Source organism: Myotis brandtii, unplaced genomic scaffold (assembly GCF_000412655.1).
Source record: "Myotis brandtii unplaced genomic scaffold, ASM41265v1 scaffold112, whole genome shotgun sequence".
NCBI classification, from domain to species: Eukaryota; Metazoa; Chordata; class Mammalia; order Chiroptera; family Vespertilionidae; genus Myotis; species Myotis brandtii.
Genome location: NW_005353838.1, coordinates 1739165 through 1749410, shown reverse-complemented (window position 1 = coordinate 1749410; position 10246 = coordinate 1739165). Strand labels below are relative to the sequence as shown.

At 36.3% G+C, this 10246-nt stretch overlaps 1 protein-coding gene across 2 annotated transcripts in view; it reads right to left on the bottom strand.

Annotated features, from left to right (window-relative positions):
- B3GALT1 (UDP-Gal:betaGlcNAc beta 1,3-galactosyltransferase, polypeptide 1) overlaps window positions 1-10246 on the bottom strand; it is a 388127-nt gene that overhangs the window by 340984 nt on the left and 36897 nt on the right. The window lies entirely within an intron of this gene.

Genomic DNA, 10246 nt, shown 5'->3' with positions numbered 1-10246 from the left:
GGCTGGCCAGGCACCCCAGCGGGACTCCCCCACCCTGAAGGGGCTGTGGCCAGCCTGCAAACAGCCATCAGCCCTTCACCCAGGCTGGCCAGGCACCCCAGCGGGGATCTCCACCATGAATGGGGTGTGGCCAGCCTGAAAACAGCCCTCAGCCTTCACCCAGGCTGGCCACACCCCTATGGGGTGAGGGTCCCCTCTGGGGGTCTTGACCAGCCTGCAAACAGCCATTAGCCCCTCACCCAGGCTGGCCAGGCACCCCAGCAGAACCCCCAGCCTGATCCGGGACACCCTTCAGGGCAAACCAGTTGGCCCCCACCCGTGCACCAGGCCTCTATCCTATATAATTAAAGGGTAATACCAGGCCTCTATCCTATATAATAAAAGGGTAATATGCAAATTGACCCTAATAGCAGAACGACTGGGAATGACTGGTCACTATGACACACACTGACCACCAGGGGGCAGACGCTCAATGCAGGAGATGCCCCCTGGTGGTCAGTGCACTCCCACAGGGGGAGCTCTGCTCAGCCACAAGCCAGGCTGATGGCTGCCAGTACAGCGGTGGTGGCAGGAGCCTCTCCCACCTCCTCAGCAGCTCTAAGGATGTCCGACTGCAGGTTAGGCCTGCTCCCTGCTGGCAAGTGGACATCCCCCGAGGGCTCCCAGGCTGCCAGAGGGATGTCTGACTGCCAGCTTAGGTCCGGTTCCCCGGGGAGCGGGCCTAAGCCAGCAGGTGGACATCCCCCGGGGGTCCCAGACTGCAAGAGGGCATAGGCCGGGCTGAGGGACCCCCCCGAGTGCACAAATTTTTGTGCACTGGGCCTTTAGTGTTAAATAAATATTCAAGCCCTATTCTAAGTGTTTTAAAAGCATTAACTAACTCCCATAACAGTCCCCTAAGATAATGTTACCCCATTTCACTGATAAGAAACTGAAGCATACAGATGTAAATTACCCAAAGATATTTAACCAGCTAGTGGTAGGGCTGGGCTTTTACACTTTGATAGGCTGGCTTCAGAGTACACAATTTTAATGCTGACACTTTGTTTCTCAGGATACCACTAAATATTTCATCTTATAGGTTTGGCTTCTACAATTCTCTGAGCCACAGAAGAAGTGTTTCACACTATTTTGGGAATAGTAGTGCCACAGAAGACCACCTTGTATATCTCCTCAAATCATTCTTTACCTCTTTCTTCCAAACAGGTAATCATTATTCTGACTTCTAATGAATAATGAAGTTAGTTTAACTGTTTTTTTAACTTTATTTATGGATCTATCATAACTATCTACCTATTCGCTATCTCTTTATATTGGTACTTGCAGCTATACTCTCTTCATTTTATTCCTATCCCAATGCATGAATATAATCCAATATATAAACATACTACATTTTAAAAAGTCCTTGCTACTATTGATGAATATGTGGGTTATTTCCAAATATATTAGATATAACAAGTAATGTTGATAGGAATTGTATTTGTTTCCTTCCTAGTGCCCAAAACTGGATGGCTTAAAACAGAAATTATTTATCACACACTTCTGAAGGCTAGCAGCAGGGCCAAGCTGCTCTGAAACCTCTGGGGGAATCCTTCCTTGCCTTTTCCTCACTTGAGGTGGTTTGTGGGCGATCTTGGGCATTCTGTGGCCTGTAGATGCATCAGTCACTCCATTTACATGTTCATCTTGTCCCTGTGTGTATTCACATCATCTTCCTTCTGTGCACGTCTGTGTGTCCAGATTTCCCCTTTATAAAAGAACACCAGTCATATGGGATTGGGCCCACCCTACTGATAGCACTCTAACTTGATTACCAATGCAATGACCCTATTTTCAAATAAAACACATTCTGAAATACTTAACGGGGTTAGGAGTTCAGTGTTTGTTTCAAATGAAATATAATTCGATTCATAACAAAATTCCTGTATATGTCACATGCCTTTTGTCTGTCTGTCTATCTATCTATCTATGTATGTATCTTTAGTGACCATCTTTTCAAATCCACTGCAACATTACCCAGAAATGCATTTTTTTTTAAATGTTGACTTCGGGTCCAGAGAATTTGCTAAATTTACTTATTAATCTAATAATTTTTGTCGATTCCTTTGTCCTATCTTCATATATTACCATGTCATCTTTTATTCTAAACCCTTGGCATTTCTTTCATTTCATTTTATTTACTGGACAGGTCCTCCAGTATAATGTTGAATAGAAGTGGCTATAATGGAATCCTTGCCTTGTTCCTGTTCTTGTGGGGTAATTAGTGAGCATTTCATCATTAAGTATAATGTCAGAAATACCTTGTCATATTGGGAAAATCTTTCCTATTACTAGTTTAGAAGTTTTAATAAATTCTGAAGAAATGTTGAATTTTATCAAATTTCTTTGCTGTATTTATTGAGATTAACATCTCATTTCTTTTATTTTGCAAATATGGTAAGTTGTAATGATTAAAAGTTTGAATCATGCATCATTGAAATAAACCCAACTAGATCATTATGCATTATCCTGTTTATCTATCACAGAATTTAGTTTGTTAATATTTTGGGTGAGATTTTTGCATTTATGTAATGAGAAATAGTCTATGTTCTTTTCTTGTCACGTCCCTGTTATTTTTATTATATTTGATTTAAAAAAACATTTTATAGTCCACTCTCAAAGTAATTTATATTGAAAATTATTTATCATAGACCTAAAGCCATAAAATAGTTTTCAATGATATTACATTCTTTCGGATTATAAAAATTAATCATCTATAGAATTTTATGAAGATGGACATCATTCCAAAAAAGCTATGCTCTTTCAGTTTCATGGCCCTTGAATTTCCAACTGAACAATAAATGTCATCACTATTCCTTTCTACCCCTTTACTATGCTTTATGTATTTTCTAAGCACTTATCTTCAACTAGCATATTATATTTGTGTGGATATTTATTAATTATCTATTTTTCTCCACTGGAATATAAGCTCCATGAAGTAGTGTCTTGGTTTACTCTAATGCTTTAAACAATGCGTAGCACACATTAGACAATAACTGTTTCTTAAGTGAATGAATACACTAATATCATATTATATACTCTAGTTTATATATGTACATTATATCAAGTCTATGAAGTGTATGCTGAATTAATTTGCTTACTTGATTGCTTTATTCCAGTTGTGGAAAACAAGTATTTTTGACAAATAAAATACAAGTGCTACACAAAGTGACACTTTGAATTAACAGCCAATTTATGAATCTCCTCATTATCTTTACTATGGAATGGCCTTTTGCTCTCATCTCTACAAGGAACGCAACTCTGCCAGTCATATGTCATCATATCAAAACTCTAGCTGACAAAACAAGACAAAGAGTCAACAGTTTGTACTACGGGTTTTACAAATGTGTGGTAAGAAGAATTCAAATAAATAAAGCAGTCTTCTTTTGAGAATCTTAATTGGACATTTTTGTTCTTTACTATTTGTTCTACTAAGTAATTCCATAACTCAACACGGTTGCTGAGGATTATTTATGAGTTATCAAAAGTAATGAATGGAGGAGGCCCTACATTAAATAATAGCCAAGAGAATACCTGGATTTCTGTACTTTTCCTTTTCGCCAGGGAAACAAAAGAATATTATAGATTAGCTCAGATAAAGATGCTTGATATTGATGAGGATAGCCAGCTCTGCTAGTCTCCTTGCTAAGCACACCCTCTTTCCTTCTACTCTGCCTTCTCATCTCCAGAAGGTGAATGTCTCCTATCTTTGTTGGTCATGAGACTGACTACAGGAAAGTGTAGATGAGTTTGCTCCCATCTAAAGGCCTTCTGCTACAGCACAGTGTGCCATTTTTACATATGAAAGAGCATGCTAGTAGTTACTATTACTAGTATACAATGCGGTACACAGCTTACTGGGACCAAGTTAATAGTTTTAGAAAAAAGAGTTTCAAAACCGCCCTGCTTAAGACATTCATAAATATCATGTGTATATACTGGATATATTCATATTTCATTATCAAATTTATTGCTTCCTGTTTTGATCTCTTACCATTTTATTTCTATTCTTAAAAAACAAAACTCTGCAGCTCCTTGGCCTGGACATACTAATGAAACTGGGCTGTAACACTTCCTTGAGAAATTCATTGAAATATTTCCATCTGACAATAAGAGATGGAGTTGCATTTATAGGAGGATGAAGCTTTCTGAAGACAGTAAGCTCAGGTGTGAGTGGGAGCAAAGTGTTTTCTTGCCTTGAAGCAAAACCTGTGACTGACTTAGAAGCAGCAGATGATTCCTGTAGGCAATGTCACAGAGCTCTTCTTTCACCAAGGTCACTGTGAGAAAGGCCTTTGGAGATGGGCAGAAATTACCTTATTGAAGGGAGGGGAAAAAAAACCCAGTCACATCTCCAGTAAATTGTCTACTTTCCCTTTATGTGATATGAAGTTATTTTTTTATCACTTGGCATTATCACGTTTTACAGTCAAGCTCAAATAGTGGACCATTTTTTAGATAATTAAAAATAATGTACATTTGCTTTCTGGACTTCTTTTAAAATACAGTTGAATATACATATCTTTATCTAGCTAAGAACAAATACTTTAAGCTATATCAAAAATGCACACTCAAATAAGTTCAATCAGCTGATTTTTTTCTCTCAAATACTTTTCTCTTTCTTAATACTTAAATGTTTCTTAAATACTTTCTTCTTCACATTGCAGAATGGGAAGGAAATCTTAGATTTAAAAAAGGATTAAAATAGAACAAAGAGCAGTTACCTCAAAATAACCCTGGGAATGCCTCTTCTGGAAAACCAAGGTATGTCTTTTTCTGTCTGTCTGTCTGTCTGTCTGTCTGTCTGTCTATCTATGCTTAAAAGAGTCTCCCTCTCAAGAACTATTTGGATACTTTAAAACAGTATGTCACTTATGTCAACACATACAGAATTGAGCAGAATGGACCTCAATGCCAATATAATTTTTAAAAATGTTCCTGTGATCAATTATGCTGTGAATAATACGTGAATGAAAAGCAGAGAGTTGAGTTTATATTATAATACTGTAACTCCTATTTATTGCCTTTGGCACCTCACACCTATTAGATCATCTATTTCCCACAATGATCCTTTGAGTCAATATTTCCATTCATAGCCATGTCAGAGATTTGAAGACGGAGGTTAAGGGAAATTAGGTAACTTTAAGGTCACTCGACTAATAATTAGAAAAGCTGAGTTTTTAATTTAAGATTATCTGACTTCCATAACCTCTATTCACAGCCAGTATCTTGTGTTGCCTTATTCTTTCTTATATTGGGTGAATTCTGATTCTACTAAACAGATAAGGACTGGCTACATTTAGCACTCAAAATGCTCTTTCCCCTAGATATAGGATGGATTATATTTTTCTTCTTAATTAGAATGCCATGAAACTTTCAAACAGCCAAAAAATATACCACAGGAGACCACAATTTTACCTTCTTAACAAGGAAAAAAAGCCCATTCAAAATAGTATAAATTGTATTCTTGTCTTAAAAGTGGAATTATACTTTATTGAGGCCAAGAATTTACATTTTTATTATCAGTTTACCTTCTTTAATAAATAGCTGAAGCTTTGCAATAAGGGTATTATATGATTATCTCCCTGATGATTTGTGTATTTTTTTCCCAAATCATTATTCTAAATAGAGATATTACACACACACACACACACACACACACACTACTCTTGGTACCTAGTAATGAATTCCTCATATAAATCATTTAAGTTAACTATGTTTTAGAAAGTCCCTCTCTTTCAGTTTGACTTTTCTTAGTAATTATATTAAAGATTAAAGATGGAACAATTAAGTGTCTCAGAAGTAAGGAAGAGGTTTTAAAAAGGATGGCTCAGCCCAAAGCTTAGCTTGTCTCCTTGCTCAGATCCTCTGAGTTTGACAGGCCTTGCCAAATACGTAGTTCTAAAACATCTGGTCTGATCTTACAAATGCTTCCTGTCTTCACAGTAAATTTTCAATGGATTTCCCCACATCTCTTGTTTCTCACTTTCTAAGGAGTGCAAATCAAATGTCTATATTACTCAGAGTTTATTCTCAGTGCTACTCACATATTTGGTCTTACACTTGCCATTTTAGTTTCTTTTCCTGAGTTACCTTTAGAGAATTTCCAAAACTCTAAAGTTCTTTTTTATCCAACCTTAAAAGCATTGAAGCCCTTCAGTGTTAAAATTTTTGTTGGCAGACATTTAAAACATGGTACTACTGCTTAATCATATCTGTATGTGAGGTGGAAGAGTAAACAATTATGGGACCTGATTCTAGAGACAAACTTCCTGGAGCCAAACTATGTGATCATGGGACAGTTCTTTTTCTATTACTTCGAGTTTGTGGTGAGAATTAAAAGAATAATCAATGCAAGATATAGTGATTAGCATTATTAAGCAGTAAATAATACTACTAATACATTATTAATATTATTAGGAGGAGCTGACTGTGTAGACCCATGTACAGAACCTCACACTTCTTTCTAATAAATTTTAATAGGCATTGATACTACTATCTTCCTAATGCTGGTAAGGGTTACAGGGACAAAAATAAAGTAAAATATTCTGATCTCATGGATATTAAAATTTAGTGAAGTTAAGGTGGTAATGAGAGAACAATGGAGTTCTAGTTTTGCCACAAAGAATATAAGTATAATAGATACAGAAAAGACAAAGTAAATAAATTAGAATTAGTCATTAGGAAGAGAGGCCATAAGTTGTGCCTTGAGGAAAAGGCTTATAATGTTCCCCATAAGCTTAAGTAGAAAATGAATTCATTCACAAATAAATCCGCGTTCATTTATTAACATGCTAAAAAGCTCTGAGGAAAGATGTCACAGAACAAACTTATAAGGCATTTATCCTGTTGTCACATTTGAAAGTTTGTTCCCTGAATAAGCTACTTCCTTTGATATCCTTTAGTAAACTATCAGAGAGAATGTGTAGGCAGAAAGGGTTACATTTGTATTTATTTTTACAGTATACTATAGTGAAATAAAGATTACTATGCGAAACACTTAATATGGTGAACATAAACTAGCCAATGAAAGCTTACTGCATTTAAATCATTATTATTCTTATGTCCTTACTGAAGTTAATGACATAATATTACACCAACCTTTGGATATCAGATGGTTTTCAACTCCTCTCTTCCCTTCAGTGCCCAAATGCAATTAAGGAGGTATACAAAGACAAAGACAGACACATTTGCCAATTTTTAGGGAGGAAATAATTTAATTACAGAAAAGTGAAATAGATGGAGTTTCTCTCTTAATAGAAAAGTTTAGGTAGCCCAGAGAAAAATAAAGATCTTGAAAAGGCTTATTACATATGCCATCTTCTCTCATTCATTTTGAGTCAGCTGTAAGCATGGGGAATGGCTAACCAGTAGCTTTCTAACTTTCTGGCACAGTCCAATTGTATGCTCAATCTGTCTCATACCAGCTCATGAGAGTTGACTGCTAATTTTCAGGAATGTTATGAAACAGTGGTTAAAAATGGCCATTATTAAACATTAAATTATATAACTTAAAATCAAATACATTCTATTAAAAGTAAAGGTAATAATCATATCAATTCCTAATTATTTTACTATATTTACTCTATGCTCTTAAGGTTATTTACATACTATATTTACGGTTGGACTGTGCATCTTACCCAACTCCACCTTCAATAGAGTTACATTGATAGCTTGACATCTACTAGGGACAAGAGAGAGGTACAGCATTTACAACATAGAGTTTGACAAACTATAAATTAGAGCAATTTACCCTAAGACAGCTAGTCCTTAAGTATTTTACAGTGCAACTTAGTAGCACACACATATTTATACATGTATATATACATTTGAATCAAAGTTTAACATTGCTGGACTGAATTACACCACTAGTTTCCCTAGATCTTCAGCTTCCAGAGAACAGACTGGGGGACTTTTCAGCCTCCATAATCATCACATGAGCCAATTCCTTAATACATATATATCTTTACATATATATCTTTACTGTGCTAAAAATGATCAATTTAACATACATATATTAAATATATGCCACTTTCCAGGCTATGTTCAGGCCTCACCCACCTCCAAGGATCCATATATTTTAGTTTTGTTGATTTTAGTGGGCTTCAAGATAAGACAGCAAAATAACGAGGCCATTGTTCCACCATATGTTGGTTCCATTTTCTCAATACACCTGATTAATACACTATCCATTCTGAGCTAAATTGCTCTATGTTATGCTTTATTCAGGTCAGTCCTGACATCCCAAACCAAGCTAACCTTCCCCTTGCAGACTGTTGGCTCTGTATGGTTTACACATACACACACACACACACACACACACACACAGACACAGACACAGACACACACACACACACACACACACACACACACACACTATTCCTGTTGCTATTATTATATCTGAAAACTCCAGTTCATGTGAGTTGTGTATTAAGAATATACAAATATAGACATTACCCTTAGCTTCCTCACTCCCAAACTCCAAGGGCTCTTCCTTTACCTCTCAAACTTGTTTCCTAAGCCCATTTCTTCTAGGAATTACTTTTTCTCCCTCTGTAATTTACCCAATAAATGTTCTCTTACCAAAAAAATAGTAATATATATATATAAGGATAACAAATAAAAGAAAAAATAATGTGCAGATCCATATAAAAATCTATTTACAAGCCAAGGGGGGGTGGAGGGAGGTCTAATCTTAGAGTTCATACTGCTAAGAGTTTGGGATTCTGATTTTCTTTCCTTCAGTCTGGAACACACAAAAAACAAATTAATAGAGACTATGCTAAAGAAATCTGATCACAGAGATTTAAAATAATTTATTTAGCAATATGTCAAAAACTGAAAAGGGAATCTGGGCCTTTTTCTAACAAAGTTCCTTTTCAATACTCCTTGAGTCAATAAAACCTAAATTGTCATTTCGGTTGTAGAAGTAGAGAAAGATTCATGCATGTGCCAAGTCTTCAATAAATATCTGTAAGTCTGGCCAGTGTGGCTCAGTGGTTGAGCGTCGACATATGAACCAGTTCAATTCCAGGTCAGGGCACATTTCTGGGTTTCGGGCTCCCCTATAGTAGGGGGCGTGCAGGAGGCAGGCCATCAATGATTCTCTCTCATCACTGATGTTTCTATCTCTCCCTCTCCCTTCCTCTCTGAAATCAATAAAAATATTTTTTTTAAAAATATATATCTGGTCCTAGCCGGTTTGGCTCAGTGGATAGAGCGTCAGCCTGCAGACTGAAAGGTCCCAGGTTCAATTCCGGTCAAGGGCACATGTCCCGGTTTCAGGCTCAATCCCCAGTAGGGGACGTGCAGGCAGCAGCCGATCAATGATTCTCTCTCATTGATGTTTCTCTCCCTCTCCCTCTCCCTTTCTCTCTGAAATCAATAAAAAAAAAGAATATACAAATATAACATAGACATGATTTTGATATCAATAAAAATTTAGTGCACACATACAAAAATCCTTGATAATTGTGGATAAGACTCTCGTGTGGATAAATAAAACTAATCATGCAAGATTCTAGTCTAGACAACTTTTCAAAAATCTGTAATCTGTATGCCAAACAAGTAGAACTGAAGCTCATTTAAAAGCAAGGTAAATTACGGCTGATATTTCAACTGATATATCAGTGCTATCATTTTGGCACAGAGGAAAATTCAATTAGCCTGACAAAACTTCACTAAGAAATCCTGATTACTAACTACCTCTTTCCTTTTATATGTTCTCAAAATGATATGCTGTTCAAATTTCCATTGAGTTTATGATAGTAAAAGTTTACTGTCCCCCCCCCAAAAAAAAGAATAATTCTTGATCAACCATTTCCCCACTCAAAAACAGAAAGTCAGTTAAACACGCCATTGGCACTTGGCCCATTTTCAAATTGAAATGCCTTGTAGGAAGTGCCTTTGTACATATCATTTCAATTTTCTCTAAGCACTTTTTCCTAAACGACAGAAAGGAGCACTGTTCTATGACCCTACACCAAAATATCTCTACCCAATCTCATTTTAGCTTTGTAAATATTAAAGCTCTTGCATTAGCTTTGTGTAAAATTAGCAGAACATATACATTGCATTTCATATATTTATCTATTTATACTGAACAAATAATTTAGTAAATATAACATAAGCAAGGCTGTCCTATAATTCAGAACTAAGGCTTACATGCTAAGGAAGAAACTTAAAAAGAAGGCAATCTAGCAGGAAA